The sequence below is a fragment of the Lissotriton helveticus genome, chromosome 1_2 (assembly GCF_964261635.1).
Source record: "Lissotriton helveticus chromosome 1_2, aLisHel1.1, whole genome shotgun sequence".
Classification (NCBI taxonomy): Eukaryota; Metazoa; Chordata; class Amphibia; order Caudata; family Salamandridae; genus Lissotriton; species Lissotriton helveticus.
Window position 1 is genome coordinate 54337637 of NC_136058.1, and position 18687 is coordinate 54356323.

The following is an 18687-nucleotide window of genomic DNA, read 5'->3' on the forward strand; positions in this document are numbered from 1 at the left end:
TATAGTAAGAAAAGTCTAAAGCAGAAAGTGAAGTTGTTGCAAGACTTAGATCCTTGCAGAGTGAGAGAAAACACAGGTTTGCAAGGGCATTCACTGGCTTGTCTTTCTAGAAAAGTTTGTCAGAATGTTTTTCATCATTTTAGGATGTTAGCAGTGCATCATACCAAAATGTGGAAATTAGTGAAAATGTTGTATTATGCAATAAGTCCAGCACTTAAGCTTAAACAATTAAACAGTGCTCTTTTGCATGGAACTGAATTAGATGTGAAGAAGATTTGTGAAGAAATTGAGATTTGTTATTTTGGTGAAAAAGAGGACAGTGTAGAAATTGACACGGTAATTCAAGGTAATGTGGAAGAGAATGTACAGATTTCAAGTACAGAAAAGTTTGAGAAGGAAATTACCAGGTTTAAGGTGAAATCAAGTGAAAGGCCGAATTTTACTTGTGTGTGTTGTCAACGAAGTCATTATAAACATCAAACTAGATTAGTTGATTTATACGTAAAAAGTGAAAAGATGAATAATTATGAGTGGAAGGATTTTGCAACTTATTTGTGGGTGGAGAATTGTTTTGATTTGAGTTGTGATCAGCGTATTTTAAATATTGTTATGATAAATTAAATCAAAACAGAATGCCTGCCAGAGCTGTTCATAATAATCTGGAGTTGGTAGACATTCCCCGTGAATTGATGGATTTAAATACATATGAGTCTATTTTGATTCAATGTGTCCATCCTTTTCAGGCAATTGTTCGCATGGAGCCTAAGATAGGGAAATTGCCTCCTACAGATTTGCAGAGAGGATTAAAGGGAAGAGTTGTTTATTTGCCTCTAGATTTCAAAAAAAATATTAATACAATTGGTATAGAAAAAGTAGAAGAGGAACCTTTAGTTATTCTAGTTAATGGGGTTCCGACTAAGAGTAAGAAAATCTGGCAAGATTTAGTGGATGTTAGGAAAGTCAAAAAGGCAACGTTGTATTTAGTCAAAAACAATGAGTATTACAAAGATGTATGTGTTGCAGCAGAGGAAACAGCTGCAGATGAAGACAGTGATTGTTCAGGCGGCCAAATTGAAAAAGTTGATGTGTCGAGAAGTGAAGAAATATATGAACATTATACTGTTCATCCTTTGCATTCCAAAGAAGTAATGGGGAATGCAATTGAATTGTTTTAAATGAAAGCAGCAAAAGGAAGTCCCATTAGTGTATGGGAAGAAAGTTTGGAAGCTCGTTGTTTTCCACAGCTATTTCCAACAGGTCGAGGTGGACGATATGACGATCGACTACTTCAAATTCCTGCATCTGAATATCGAACTGTAAGATTATATGCTGAAGATCCAAGGTTTCGTCAATGCATTCCCTATTTGTTTCATTTACTGTATGAAAGTGACTTGTCTGGGCTTTCTTATGCAGTAAACCATATATTGAAAAGTGGAGCACATCTGCAAAATGTTTCGGCGAGGGACTTTATGGAGAAAGTGAATCTGCAAGATAATATTTTGGAATCTCATTTAATCAATCTCATGGCATGTCAGCGTGGTACAAATGAGTATTGGTACCGTCGTCATGGGGAATTGAAATGTATGCTAAGAAACTTAGGAACTCCTACATGGTTCCTCACTCTTAGCTGTGCCGAGGATGCATGGGACAACTTACTTGAATTTCTACGCGAGGCAAATGCAAATATACAAAATATAGAATTCAAAACACCTGGAGAACTGTGTTCTTTGGATCCAGTGAATGTATGCAGATATTTCAATCATAGATTTGAAGCTATGATGTCTTTTATTACCAACCCTTGGAGAGGTTTTGGATTTCTTTTGGAGAAAGGAGTATCAAGCGAGAGGTGCTCCTCACATACAAAGTTTGTTGTGGATTAAAGATGCACCCAAATTTGGAACAGATTCGGATGAGACAGTGATGAGCTTCATTGAAGAGTATTCAACATGTGCTGTTCCGAAAACTACAGAAGAAAACAGTTTAAGGCAACAAGTTTTACGCTTTCAATCCCATCGTTGTGGAAAGTACTGTCGTTGAAAATTCAGAAACAAGGACAAGTTCCACACAAAATGTCGTTTCAGCTTTCCACGACCAGTGATTTCTAAAGGAAGAGTAAATCATTTGATGTCTTCTCTACGACATACTGTGACGAGGAAGTCACCAAAATAATACATACAATTTAAAAAGAAACGAAGAGTCCAAGTACATCAACGACTACAACCCAGTGATTTTGTCCATGTGGAATGCTAACATGGATATTCAATTCGTTGCTGACAACTCTATTGCTGTGGCTCGATATGTGACGTCTTACATCACAAAAAACAGAAAAGACAGAACTGAAGGAAATGTGGGAGGACATTTCACATGAAAAGAGTCTTAACAAAAAATTATACAGTTACAGTCTGAAGATGTTGTCGCATCGAGAAATTGGAGCATATGAATGTTCTGATCGATTGTCATCAGCAAGTCTCTATGCCAAATCTAGAACCATCATTTGGGTGAGTCTAGGTCTTGCTGCAACACGAAATTGAGTTTTGAAATCTGTACAAGAGATAGAGTATTTGGCGGAGAAAGAACCAGAAAGTAGAGATATTTTGAAGACAAACATGTTGGATACATACTATCCAAATAGAAGTCCTCACCTTGAGAACGCTTGTCTCTTGAAGTTCTTCAAAGCTATATTTATAAGAGGAACATCAGAGAAGATATCAATAATGGAATATATGCTGTCATTGGATGTGAAGGATGTCTAGTGAAACAGAAAAAAGGCCATTTGATTAATCATCGAAAATTGAGTTGTGAAAATCCAGACAAAAGGGAATTTTACTATTTAGCTCTTTTGCAACTCTTTAAGCCATGGCATACAGAAGAGGAACTACTTGGAGATTTTCTCTGTTACGAAGATTCTTTTAATGCAACCAAGAATACCATAGAATGTCCTGTTTTTCCAAATTATCTGCAAATGTTGAACGAAGAAATAGAGCAAGAAGCCACAATTGCTGCAGAGATTGCTAGAGACAGTTCTCAAGACAGTCAGAGTTCTGCTTCATTGAGTCAGGATCCACTTGGAGGACCAATTATTCAAAATGAAGCTGCCACTGCCATGGATGAGGTGGAAAGAGCTATGGAACAAGCTCAAGGTGATGTAGTTAACTTAGAAGATTTGGTGAAACAACTAAACCTTGAGCAGAAACAGATATATGACGAAGTCACAGATCAGATTGAACATGGATTCACTCATGAGAAAAAAGAGTGCTCATGTACATCATTTAAACCAGTCTAACTGTACGTAAGTGGAGAAGCGGGAACTGGAAAAAGTTTTCTGATTAAAGCAATTGCAACTTATCTGCAGAAAAGGACTGAATCACCGCTATCTTGTGTTGTTACTGCTCCAACTGGGCTGGCAGCACATAACATTAAAGGGATTACTTTACATCGTTTACTGATGCTGCCAGTGGAGCATGATAACAAATTGCAATATCACAAGCTATCTGGAGATGCGTGTTCTGAAGTTTTGAGAGTCCTGAAGAAAATGAAACTTCTTATCATTGATGAAGTAAGCATGGTGTCAAATATAATGCTTGCTTTTGTGCATTTGAGAATGCAAGAAATTCTTAGAACAGACTATGATGTCTTATTTGGAGGAAAACATATTATTGTTTTTGGAGATCTACTGCAGTTGACTCCAGTGAAAGGACAACCTGTGTTCAAAATGCTCCCGCATGAAGATACCAGGAAGTGCCTAGGAAGCATTGGAAACGTTAATATATGGTTAAACTTCAAATATGCAGAACTGCTTCAAAATATGCGGCAGGCAAAGTATGAAGATTATAAAAATATTCTACAAGATGTAAGAATCGGAAAAGTAAGTCAGCAAGGGAAAGAAGCTTTACATGGACGATTAATTTCAAATTTGTACCCAAATGAAAACATTCTTCCAGAGTATATTTTTAAGAAAATAAACGAGAAGAAATCTGGCATATGTTTGATGCCAACTCTGAAAGAATGTTCCATGTTCAACAACAAAATGTTAAAGTTAGAAAATGAAGAGATAGTGAAACTGGAAGCTATAGATAAAATTGAACATATGGGAGCAACAATTATTTTGTCTGAAAATTTGAAATCAAAATTGGATTCATTAGAGAAGACTATATCTAAAACTGCTGGTTTTGAAAAGACTCTGAATGTGTGTTTAAATTGTCGTATCATTTTGAGAAGGAATTTAAATGTTGAAATAGGTCTGATAAATGGAGCAATGGGTCATGTTGTTGGTTTTGTGAATTACAAAAATAGAGATGGAATTGAAATTTTAAAAATTAAGTTTGATGGCATTGAGGAAATAGAACAAATTTGTCGTTGTTCAGCTAGATTTTTGCTTGTGAAAGACTTATATGTTCGCTGAAAACAGTTTCCTATTTGTTTGGCATATGCGGTGACAATTCATAAATCTCAAGGTTTAAGTGTAGATAGCGCTTTGGTGAACATTGGAAGTTCTGTGTTTAAAGAGGGTATGGCATATGTGGCATTATCATGAGTCAGAACTTTATCAGGATTGTACTTGATGGAGTGTGATGAATCAAAGATTTGTGCTGATCTAGATTGTGTTAAAGAATACAATAGGTTAAGAAGAGAGTATGCTCCACATTTGCCTCAATATCCTCTGTTTGAAAAACGTGTGGTAGGCCGAAAAAGAAGAAATGAGAGTAATTGCAGTGAGGTAGTAGCAAAAAGACAAAAAGTAGATGAAACTGTAATTGTAAGCAGAAAGAAAAAAGATTCTGTTGAAGATGTTGTTGGATTTCAGTTTGAAAACAGTTCTGGTGTCAACTGCTATGCTAATGTAGTGGTTAATGTTGGTTTTTTTCTTCAAAATATACAAGAACAGATTGTTGAAAATCGGGATCAAAGATTCTGTTGTTTGTTGAATTCCGTGTTTGAGAAATGTAGCAGTAGTAGAGCAAAAATAGAAAGTGTTTCAGAAATTCGAAATCTTCTAGACATATGTTCTGGTCAAAATCAATTTTCACAGAATATTCAGCAGGATTGTCAGGAATTTTTAATGTATATGTTTGATGTATTGGAAGATGAAGGTGTAGATATAAAAAATCTTTTTAGCCTTTCTTATCAATGGCAGCATGACTGCGACAACTGTACTTTATCAAGTACTACTAGAATAGACACTGAAAGATTTATATATTTGACTTTACCAGCCTGCAAATCAGTGCCTTTTAATAATCTAGTTAAAGCAGCGGATCACAATATGGTGTGTACCCAATGTAAGTCTACAATGCTGTCCACATTATTTCTACAAAATTATGGTCTGTATGTCATTTTAATGTTCCAACGATGTAGACCTGATGCAACTAAATTGACAACTTCTATTAAAAATTTCGTTGGTTCTCAGTTATCAATATCAGGAAGAACCTTTGGAACTGTAGCTATTATTTTTCATGACGGTCCTTCTACAACACCAGGGCATTACACATGCTATTTAAAAAGTTGTAAAGGTTGGACCCACTGTAACGACATTCATTTGACTTTCAAACAACGTTTGCCTTTTGGCTTAAAAAATTCATACCTAGTGTTTTTACAACCAAAATTTAAGTAAAGGTAATTGGCCTTTGAAGACGGGATCAGTTAATAAAGGTTATTTTGCTGTTTAAAAATATATTCTGAGTAAAAGTGATCCAGGTAATATAAAAAATTGACTTGTCATATAGGTACTGTAAGTGGATCTCATAGTAAGTGATATTAGTATTATAGAAAATGATGAACATGAGTGAGTCAGAGATGGTTTTACAAATACTTAAATATTGTGAAAATGTTGTATGAGCCTTTCTTTCAGAACGTCGGAAAAAAGGTAATTTCAGAGTTTCTTAGAGTTAATTTGAAAATATACTCATACATCTGACACTATTTGGCCAAAAGGAAAGGTACAGGAATGAGTAAAGAGTCATGACTGAAAAAAGGAGTATATGAAAATAACGAAAATATTTCAGATGTTCTTGGAGCTTTTCTTCTAGAAAGTCGATGAAATGGATTTTTTAGTGAACAGCAGAGTACTTTGCAACGAGAAAAGGACCTCCATGATATACTATTTGGCCTCAAGGAAAAGTAAGTCAATCAAAGATTAGTGTACATTTGTCATTTGTCAGTATCTAAGTTTTTTTTAAAAACACAATCTTTTAGATTGTGTTTTCTTTTCCCGCTGTCATGTGATGAGTAATTTGAACTCACTGTTTTAAGTGAAATTCAATATATTCTGAGAACAGCAAAAATAAACTATGTAACATGTTGTACAAGTTATTCTATACTTTGGATTGTGTAAATTAAATTGTATTCCCATTCTCTGACACTAACTTTCCTTTTTCCTCTCTCTTTCAGCTCTCTTTACTCACTCACACTGCCTTTCTCTCACTCTGTTTCACACCCATTTGTTTACTCCACTTCTTTCATAACCCCTCATTCTCATTTCAACTGTCTGCATCCCCTCTGTCCCTTGCACCACTTTTCAGCTTTCAGTCTCTCTGCTTTACTTCCCTTTTCCGTCTTTTCCTCCTTTGCTCTTTTACTAATTCCTCTTTACTCACTGAGCAGTATTGTCGCACTCTATCACTATAACTCACCCACTCTCCCTCGCTTATCTTTGTTTGCTCCTTTCTTTTGACCTCTTTTCTCTATTTTTCGTTCACTACCTCTATGCCCTCAGTGCCTCACTCTCCTTGTGTTATGTTCACTTGTGTTTATCTACCTTCTATCATTTCTTTTACAACAACTTCACTGCTCCTCTCTCATCGTTCTTCATCCCATTTCTTTTACTCTGGTTCCATTACTATCCTTCATTTCCTTTCTTTCAATGTCCTTCTCTTTACTTTCATCACCAAATTATTTTCTCTCAGTACCACTCTGTTAGTCCTCTTCTCCTCTCTTTCCTTTTTTTGCTCCTTACTCATTTCCTTTTGTCACTCATTGTACTCCACCTCACTCAGTTTTTCTCTTAGTGTGTCTGTCTACTAACTTCCTGACTCCATTTCCCTCAATCGTTGTATATTATCCTCTCTCCCTTCATCCCTTCACTTTGACTGTTCTTCACTTACTCTCAGTTATCTTCTATTTCTCAATCTTCTAAATGCATCCTTAATTAGACTCTTTTCCGTCTCTGTTATTATCTTACTACTGTTTCCTGACTTAGTTTTGCTAACTCACATTGTTTTAGTATCTTTCTTACCTTCAGTTCATTTCTCTGTTCTTCTCTTCCTCTGTGTGAGTGAATCTATATGCCTTACTCTTAGTAATTTGCTCTCATTCTATTTCTTTTTTTCTCTTTTTATCCTTCTACCTTACTTTATTTCCCTTTCTGTGTCCTTCACTCTTACTTTATTTCTAAATACACTGTTATGATTTTTAACCTCTTCATTTGTATATTTTAATTTAAAATACACATTTTACTAATTATAACTTATTTTTTCTTCTCTATTTCACAGATACAAAGTGTAGTAAAAAATGTAATTAAAGTTACATTTATTATATGGTAAGTATGACTATAAAAATGTATTTTGTCATCACCCTTTGCTTTAAGCTCACTAATATTTTCTCAAACAACCTCACTCCTGTGTCTTTATTCTGCTTCCCTCACTTATTCTTATTCTCCATGTTTACTCCAATTTCCCTATTTCCCCTCTCATATTCAACTTCTTTCAATCCCTATTCTTTACTTCACTTACCCTCTGTTCCCTTCCTTTGCTTCTTCACTCATTCTGTTGTTCTTAATTATTTACCTTACTCCTACACACACACCTCATCCCCCTCTCAATACATACACACACCTCTAACACACACCACACACACACCACACACACACACCTCATACACACAAAAAATCCCCCCACACACACTCTTCACATACACACACACATTCCATACACACACATACATCGCACACATATACACCCCACACCCATACACTCCTCACACATACTTCACACACCCTCACCTCCACCCACACCAAAACACCCCACACAGCCACACCCACAGACACACCTTACACACCCACACCCCGACCTACACCCACTGACTCCCTATAAGTCACACACACTGCATTACTTATCTTTCTTTGCTGTTTCACTCAAACCCATTCAGGTACTGTTTTCTTTACTCTCTTTGTCCTTTCTCTTTGTCACTCCCCATGTCTTATCCTAATTCAATTTTTCACCCTCTTTCACCCCTATTTACTTACACTAACTGGTCTTTTCTTACCCTCACTCACCGTTCTTCATATATCCCGGTTACGCCACTACCCTTCATTCTCAATTTTGTACTGTCCTTTCTTTTTCTTTCAACACCCACTCACTTTCTCCCACTATCTCTACTTTAGTCTTCTTCCTCTCTCTTCCCTTCTTTCGCTCCTTTAGTCATTTTACTTTTCTCACTTTCACCCTATTACACCTTCTCTGTTTTTTACTATGTAATAAACAATCCCTCTGTGTTCATCCTGTAGCTCTCTTTCTCTTAACATTACCCTCTTTGTGTTCTTCCCTCATGCTAACTCCTTCATTAAATTATTTTTTTTCTATTTTTTTAGGGGGCGCGCCCCGGTACGCGTACCCTAAGAAAAAAAAATTGACAGAGATTCATTAAAAATATAGGTTTATTTTTATAAATGAAAGGTAGTTCTAAAAAGAACTGTTTTTTTTCTTCTTTTTGTTGTTTTATATCTTTTTTAATGTTTTTTTGAACATTTTGTACTTTTTATTGGCTTTTCAAAACAGTTTTATATATTTTTTTGTATTTTTTATGGGGAGAAACAAAAAACAGGGAATTGTAAATGGCTCAACAGGAGCAAAAAACAAAAAACGGAAAAATTACTATTTTTTGGGGCATTTGTGATTGTCACCAGCAAGGACGACGAGCTTCATGCTCTTTTCACCATAGGCGATGAGCTTGCCACATGCAATACATGTGATTCTAAAATCTGCAAATCGTGGTTGTATACAAGGCATCATCTCCGTTGTTTCTGGTCCCGATGGAGTGGGTTGTGTTCTTTTGGAGGTGGTTCTTGAAGACTGGGGGAGGCTACTGGCCAGTTCCCTGAGCTCTGCACGAGAATAGTTGTTTGGATGCTTCCGGGTCATATGTCGAATCATGGTATTAATACCAAGGGAATATTTTTTGTTTGGGTTGCCCCTTGAGAGTTGTTCGCCACAGATTAGGCAAGTTACCTTGGCCGCATTCACTTTTTTCTTGCCCTCTGGGATTGAAAAAAACTCCCATACAATGTGTGACCTGGGCTTGTATGGGGTATTTTGTTCAGGCAGCCATGTTCTCCCCTTCTCCTCTTCCTCTTCCTCCTCCTCCTCTTCTTGACCACCAATGTACTGTTGTGGTGGTCCTCTTGGTGGTGGTGGTGGTGGTGGTGGTGGTGCAGATGCTCCAGCTGTTGCAGCTACAGTAGCCATTTGAAAGTACAAAATAGTTCTCTCTCTATTGCTGAAACAAGTCTTCCTCAGTCAAAGGACAAAGTCAGAATAAGGAAAGAAGGTGGGGTCTTTCATCATTTGCAAAAAACAAAGTGTCCTGAACCAATTAGAAGTGTTATTTTCAGGTCATATGACCCGGGCTTTACTCATTTGGAAACCAAAACTGTTCTGCACCAATAGAAAGTGTTATTTTCAGGTCACATGACCCGACGCGCTTACGCTACGCGCCCCAGGGCGCGCCCGTAGTCTCGCTCCGGGGCGCGCCTGCGGGCACGTAGTGTAAGCGCGTCAAGACATTGCGCGATCGTATGCGCTCGCGTGCTTCCGGGTGCGCTTACGCTGTGCGTCATATGACGCATCACGCGTCTACGCCAAACGTCACGATGTTGTTTTCGTTCACGAAAATAGCGCTAATGAGAGGCTCCCTGGTACGCGCCCCGGTGCGCGCCGCAACATTGCGCTGACCGGGGCGCTCCCCGGTACGCGCCCCGGGCAAAAAAATTACATAATTATACAATATAAAATTCATTATAAAAAATATTACTTTTCATACCTATAGAGATTTGCTATTAAAAAACCTATGAAATTCACTGAAAAAACCATAGGTTTCACACCAGTTATAGTTTGGAATTAGCATTTAAAAAACCTTTTAAATTCACTGAAAAAACCATAGGTTTCACACCAGTTATAGTTAGCTGGAAATTTTACTGGCATAAAACCAATGAAATTCCCACGTTATAGTTAGTTGGACTCACTATAACTTGCGCGTGCAATGCACTGCTGATGACGTCACATATTACATCACTCATGACATGGTCAGTGACATCACTCATGATATCAATGATGACACCATCTTTGTGACAGAGTGACAGACCTCCTTTCACTGTAATGTAACCCTTAAAACACATATTCAAAAATAGAAACTAAAATTTTCAAAAAAATGGAGATACCCATACCAGTTACAACAACCAATTCAGTAATTCCACCATCTATATACACATCTACTCATTCACAACAGTTCTATGTAGTCACTCATACATATACTCACTCATCATATGTAGTGATACACCTATACATCCTGTTACACACCGACAGTCATCCAAAAGATACTCTCACACATACTCACACATGCAAAAAAACTATTGAACATCCATTTATTTGCATATACAGCTATACACACACTACCACCTTACTTCTAAGGAGCCTTACACATACTTACTCTCTTAAACAATCACTTATAGAAACACATACTTATTTAAACAGGAACTCTTACAATCTCTTACTCTCACATATACTCACTTATATACATCAAAATTCACATATACTACATTAAAACATATGTAGTTACTGATAAAGACACTAGTGAGACAGTCATTCACTCACTAACATACACATATACACACTCATCCACCCATACAGTCCTGCACATGTGCTGTATTCAAAACACATACAAACAGAGAGTCAGTCATTCATGCATCTATGTGCTAAGTAATACCCCCACCAAACCATACAAACACTTATACTGATACTAAGAAAAACATATAATAACCCATATACCTACACATGTAGCTACTCACCAACCCATGCAGCCACTTATACACAAAGTGAAACATTATTACATGTATTTAAATATTTAAACATTACTCACTAATATTTATTTTTCAGAAAGACACACATTCACTGGATGGTGTCATAAGTGATGTCATGAGTGATGTCACTGACCATGTCATGAGTGATGTAATATGTGACGTCATCAGCAGTGCATTGCACGCGCAAGTTATAGTGAGTCCAACTAACTATAACGTGGGAATTTCATTGGTTTTATGCCAGTAAAATTTCCAGCTAACTATAACTGGTGTGAAACCTATGTTTTTTTCAGTGAATATATATATATATATTACCTACTGGCGGTCGCCAGTAGGTATATATAGTTAGGATTTTTTCTCTATGGGATTTTTGAAAATTCTATGTCTAATAACTTTGGCGTTTGTGGATGGAATTGGCTGAAATTTTCAGGAAAATGGAACATTTTGTTTCTGAGCAGCCCCTGAAAATTTGGGGGGGGTTCGTCAAGGGGGGGGCCGAGAAAAAAGGGGGGTCCCAAAACGTGTTTTTAACATTGAGTTTTCCATAGGGCGGTTGTCCTCACTTTTAGCCCGAACGGCTGAATGGATTTGCACGAAACTTGGCAAAATTGTAGGGACTGGTAGCCCGATGTGCCTTTGCTAGGTCTCAATATATGTGCTCCAGTGGATTTTGAGAAATTAACGTTCAAAAAAAGATATATATCTGTAACAGCGGACCAGGCAGCGCTCCGGTTCGCGGACTTTACGCGTTACGGAGCTTTGTGAAGCGAAGCTGATTGGTTCTCCGGCGTCTGTAAACATTCCAAACAGTCCGTAGCGGCCGCCATCTTGTCTCTCGGTAGGATCGAGAGACAAGAGGAGGCCAAAGCGAAGGGGCAAATGACCATAAGGGGGCATAGTAGATCCTCCCTGACCCTCTAGGTTTGATGTGGAGGTTTTAAAAGAGCCCCGCGGGGCAAAAAAAATAATAATAATAATAATCGAACGGCTGAATGGATTTGCACGAAACTTGGCAAAATTGTAGGGACTGGTAGCCCGATGTGCCTTTGCTAGGTCTCAATATATGTGCTCCAGTGGATTTTGAGAAATTAACGTTCAAAAAAAGATATATATCTGTAACAGCGCTCCGCTTCGCGTACTTTTCGCGTAACGGAGCTTTGCGAAGCTGATTGGTTCTCCGGCGTCTGTAAACATTCCAAACAGTCCGTAGCGGCCGCCATCTTGTCTCTCGGTAGGATCGAGAGACAAGAGGAGGCCAAAGCGAAGGGGCAAATGACCATAAGGGGGCATAGTAGATCCTCCCTGACCCCCTAGGTTTGATGTGGAGGTTTTAAAAGGGCCCCGCGGGGCAAAAAAAAAAATAATAATAATAATCGAACAGCTGAATGGATTTGCACGAAACTTGGCAAAATTGTAGGGACTGGTAGCTCGATGTGCCTTTGCTAGGTCTCAATATATGTGCTTCAGTGGATTTTGAGAAATTAACGTTCAAAAAAAGATATATATCTGTAACAGCGCTCCGCTTCGCGGAGATAAAATTATCTCTGTATTACCTAGCTGTTGCTAACACCAGTTAGCGACCGCTAGTAGGAGATAGCGACCATCTTGGGCCCCACTTTGCATGTCAGTGATATTTATCACTAATGACATGCAAAGTGGGCATGCCAAGATGTTAGCGACTTGAAACAGTCGCTAACATCGCTATCTCCTATTACCAACTTTTGGAGATATTCGCGCTAAGCGCGAATATCTCCAAAAGCTACCACCTGCCCTGAGCAGTTCTTAGCCATGTTATCCAATGGGAGGTGGATAACATGGCTAAGAGCATTAGCTCGGTAATGCATGAATATCGCTGAGTTTTCAGCGATATTAATGCATTGCGGTCGTTTTTTATGGCATTTGCGATAAACCTTGATAATAGCAAGGTTTATCTGCGATAATTTCTGACGATGCTTAGCGGTAAAAAATTTGTTGCTAAGCATCGTTAGGGATAAATATCGCTTAACTTTGGTAATATGCCCCAACGTCTGTTAACGTTCGATTCGAAGGAAATCAGGAAGTGTTGAAAAACATTGTCTGCGCCATCTTGCCTTTTTTCAAATGCCACACTTTTGTCGTGCACGGCAGTCATTTTAGATGCCTTGACCAGACCCACTCTCTGCACGCTGTCGATCCTTAGCATGGCTCCCCACCCTCGCAAGCATCTCCCCCAGGCACTGGTCACCCCCGCTCTCTGTCTTATGCATGGGTAATAAACCTCCCCCCATCTGCGCTGCTCTTCCCTGAGAATCACACCCTGTGCCCGCCCGACACCTCCCTTTCGCCCTATTCACTACCGCACCCTCTGACACTCCTTTTCCTCTGTGTCCGATTGTCCAGGCCGGTCCTAGGCTATCAGCTAGCCCTGCAGATGTAGTTTATGGCCCCAGCTGTAAAGAATCACCCCTCTTCAAAGGAGTTATAGTAGATCAAGGCCCACACTCGATGAGATCCGTCACAGCACACGCGTTCCTACTATCTGAAAACCATCCTGTATTGTGATTGGGGAGGGGACCGAGCCTGAAGCGGAAGATTCCAGGGATGACTCTTTGTACATCAAAGTTTTTACAATTATGTGTCACATTAAAAATATATAGCACTCCAACAAAGTAGTAAGATTATAAAACTTTAATAACTTATAAATATATACAACAAAACAAAAACAGTAAAAACATATAAACATTTTTAGGGAAAAACAACGAAGTAGCGGTCGGCTGTGCGAATAGTCCCAACGCAGCACAACGTCCAGATTTCTGGACGGCACCCAGGTGATGTTGCCTGGGTGCCGCACTGATTTCGGCATCCGGCGTGGGGCGTCGCGGGGGGTGGGTCATCAGTAGCAAACTGTTGTGCGAATAGTTCCAAGGCAGCAGAACGATGGCACCAAGGTGATGTCCAGTAAGTTGCCGCACTGGTTTTGGTATCCTACAATGCTGCTCCGAATAACGGCGTGGGGTGCCCCGGGGGGGGGGGAGGCGGCGTGAACGGGCCTCTCCAGGTGGAGTCTCGTCTGTTGTAGTGGGGCGCCCCTTTACCGTTTCAGTTGCCATTCCGTCCGCTTTTGGTCCACTGTGTCAAAAGCCGCAATTCAGCTGAGTTGCGCCCACTCTTGCGGTGCAGCGATAGGCGGCTGCCACAGGACTCTCAAAATGGCGGCAGGCTCTTTTCTTTTTGGGCCTGGTCCACTGAAATGGCCCTGGGACACCTTGGAAATCGGACGACTGTCTGCTAGGTCTTGGACCCCATTCTCGAAAGCGTCCCCTCCGCCTTGAGGATTCAACAAAAGTTTTGGGGGCCCCCGACTCCTGCAGGCTTCTGGTGCGGAGCGGCTGCCATGATTGCTCGCGGAATGACCACGACGGAGCCACGAGATGGTGGTGCTTTCATGCTGACGCCAGCTTCAGTCTGAAACATCCAGAAACAAGGTGGGGCTTTCATCGTTTGGGAAAAAAAAAGTTTTCATCCAATGAAAAGTGTTATTTTTAGGTCATATGATCAAGCCTTCCATCATTAGGAAACCAAAAGTAAAATGAACCAATGAAAAGTTTTATAAACAAGTCACATGACCTGTTATGCGGCATAGGGTATAAAATGCGGAGAAAATACGTTGGCACGTGAGGCGGCGTCAGTAGCGGACCGATGTGCGAATAGGCCGAAGGCAACACAACGCGCCAAGATCCGGATGGCACCGAGGTGGTGTCCAGCAAGTTGCAGCACTGGTGTGGCCATCCTACAATGCTGAAAGTCGGCGTGGGGCGCCCCGTTGGCCTGTGAGTTCGCGTCAGTAGCGGACCGATGTGCGAATAGGCCGAAGGCAGCACAACGCGCCAAGATCCGGATGGCACCGAGGTGGTGTCTAGTAAGTTGCCGCACTGGTGTGGCCATCCTACAATGTTGAAAGTCGGCGTGGGGCGCCCCGTTGGCCTGTGAGATGGCGTCAGTAGCGGACCGATGTGCGAATGGGGCCAAAGGCAGCGCAACAATATTTTTGGAATAGAAGACACCACAAGGCGCTGAGATGCCAACATCCGGATGGCACCGAGGTGGTGTCTAGCAAGTTGTGGCACTGGTGTGGCCATCCTACAATGGTAAAAGTCGGCGTGGGGCGCCCTGTTGGCCTGTGAGATAGTGTCAGTAGCGGACCGATGTGCGAATGGGGCCAAAGGCAGCGCAACAATATTTTCTGACTAGAAGACACCACAAGGCGCTGAGATGCCAAGATCCGGATGGCACCGAGGTGATGTCTAGCAAGTTGCTGTACTGGTGTGGCCATCCTACAATGCTGAAACTCGGCGTGGGGCGCCCCATTAGCCTGTGAGATGGCGTCAGTAGCGGACCGATGTGCGAATGGGGCCAAAGGCAGCGCAACAATATTTTCTGAATAGAAGACACCACAAGGCGCTGAGATGCCAAGATCCGGATGGCAACGAGGTGGTGTCTAGTAAGGTGCACTGGTGTGGCCATCCTACAATGCTGAAAGTCGGCGTGGGGCGCCCCGTTGGCCTGTGAGATGGCGGCAGTAGCGGACCGATGTGCGAATGGGGCCAAAGGCAGCGCAACAATATTTTTGGAATAGAAGACACCACAAGGCGCTGAGATTCGGTTAGCACCGAGGTGGTGTCTAGCAAGCTATGCAGCTGAGTTGCGTGCGCACTTGCGGCGAATAGGTCGAAGGCAGCACAACAATGTTTTCTGAATAGAAGACACCACAAGGCGCTGAGATTCGGTTACCACCGAGGTGGTGTCTAGCAAGTTGCTGCACTGGTGTGGCCATCCTATAATACTGCTCCGAATAACGGCGTGGGGTGCCCGAAGGGGGGGGGGGAGGCGGCGTGAACAGGCCTTCCTAGGTGGAGGCTCGTCTGCTGTAGTGGGGCGCCCCTTTACCGTTTCAGTTGCCATTCAGCTGAGTTTTGGCCGCTCTTGATGCTACAGCGACAGGCGGCTGCAACAGGACTCTCAAAATGGCGGCCTGTTCTTTGGATTTGGGCCTGGTCCACTAAAATGGCCCTGGGACACCTTAGAACTCGGACGCTTGATTTTTTTTTCCTTTCCTCTACATGCAAAAAAAGGTAAATGCCCGGTACATTATACGCTTCATCTGCCACGATGTACTCTCCAGAGGAACCGAAAAAAAATATAGTTATGGTAACTATACCATGCATCGTCATATGGAGAGGTGGCACCAATTAATTATAGTGCTGCATAAAAGAGAGATTTGGAGGAGAACCCCCGACCTGCCAGTACATTCATCAAAGAAGTGGCACTGACAGCATCAGAGGCAAGGGAAACGGTCCCAAATATTTAGAAGAACTTTGGAAAGATTAAAATGACATGTTTAGATTGTGGCAAATTAATTTCATGTGGACAGATGAGTGTTACTCTATAAATACAGCATATGAACATCATCATAGTCGATGGTTGGTAGAGACATTTTGACTATATCCTGGACCTGCCCGTCCTCGCCCAAAATGGCGCCGGAATAAATGGGACTCGTAACTCCTTGTTGTGTACTGGTTGCAGAACCTTGAAATCACGAGATACGTATGCAGTTTTGAAGCACATGGCGGGCGGGGACGAGAATTGATTGAGTATTTCGACATCCCTATTGATATTAAGTTCTGATGTGTTATTGATTACTGTACTATTGAAAGTTCGAATTAACGTCACGCATGGTACTTGCCCGCAAATGTATATCTAGATAATTTTATTGAAAGTGGCCCTGTCGTATTTTAATTATAAAATGTACGTCCACCGATTCCGCAACTGTTAGACACCTTAGTTCTTGCAACCTAATGGCCCGCCCGTTACGTTCCTCTACAGTGTAAATGTCTACTCATCATATACGATTACAGTTTGCTCCGTGGCCGGCCCACGTGGTTATAGGCTCGTATTTGTATAATGAAATTTTCACAATAAAGGTTTTTAAAAGAAAACATGGTAGTAGTATATACATTGGTAAAGTTTTTAATAATAGTCACTGTTTTAGAATCATTAAAAGGCAAGTGAAATAAAGCAGACCAATTACATGAAGGGTAAAAGGTATAATACGCAGGAACGCAGTAAAGATAAATGGTCAAGGGCTGTTGTGTTTTCTACTCCTGCAACATAAAGTGATCGATAAGAATCTCATATTCAGGCGTATCGGCGACTAAGACAGCAGGTCGACCCTCTTTTGCTCAACGGCTCCGTCATGGGACGAAGAAACGCCCTTTTTCTCGAAAAAAGAATATATTTTACTTGCAGGACAGTTGTAAATTTTCCGGGAAAGTACATTAGCCTGGAACATTATAACATATATTTAAGAAAAAATAATGTTCGGAAGTAATAAAAAGCGTAATTTTTAGGTCATATGACCAAGCCTTTCATCATTAGAATAAGAAAAGTAAAATGAACCAATGAAAAGTTTTATTAACAAGTCACATGACCTGTTATGCTTACGTTACGCGCTGCGCGTCGCGCCCCGGATGACTTCCGGATGCGCTAACGCGGCGCGTCATATGACGCATTACGCGACAACGCAGGTCCAGAATATAGTCAAAATGTCTCCACCAACCAGCGGTCGGAACACAACCCCTTTCAGCAGGCTAAATAGTTCTGTTAAATGACAACAGAAGCGACAGGCAACAAGAACCATCAGTCAAAGAGGGGAGGGCTAGTTCTTCTCTACCGGGTTACATTGGGGCGCTACCGGAACTGATCGAATTGGTAGTCTACAGTGTTTTTGGATGTTTCAGACTGAAGCTGGCGTTAGCATGAGAGCACCACCATTTCGTAGCTCCGTCGTGGCCATTCCGCGAGCAATCATGGCAGCCGCTCTTTATCGTTATTTTGGGCGGGGTGGGTGGCGGAGCCGAGCTGTATTGCAGCCATCATGGTGTGGAGTTCAGTTCATCTCACTAGTTTCGTATTTGTCATGAGGGGTTTTTCTTAATGTTTCTATTTTAGCGAGGTCAAAAAGAGATCCCATTAGTGGCCTACTGATTTTGCTCGATTCCTTTTGTTTTTTTACACGATTTTTCGTTATCTGCAAAGACTAAACAGAGTATTGCGACTCTGTGTTTGTTTGTAAATAGAGAATGAACCAAAGAGAACCAATTCTAAAACAGTAAATGCTTGGATAACAATCAATCAAATGGAGAGAGAAGCAGGCACGACGTATTACAACGGGGGCAAAGGCCTGCGTTAACTACCTTTCACTATCTGCAAAGAGAGAGTACTCCTAATAGAAATGAGGGGGGGGGGCAGCATTCAAAGCAGATCAGTGTGCATAAACACGAAAATGTTTTTACTTACCACGTACTTGACATTCGACAGCTTATGATATTTGCTATTAAAAAACCATTGAAATTCACTGAAAAAACCATAGGTTATAGACCATATATAGTTAGGAATTAGCATTTACAAAACCTTGAAAATTCACTGAAAAAACCATAGGTTATAGACCATATATAGTTAGGAATTAGCATTTACAAAACCTTGAAAATTCACTGAAAAAACCATAGGTTATAGACCATATATCGTTAGGAATTAGCATTTAAAAAACCTTATTTTACCCACACAAAACCATTGAAATTCCATATATA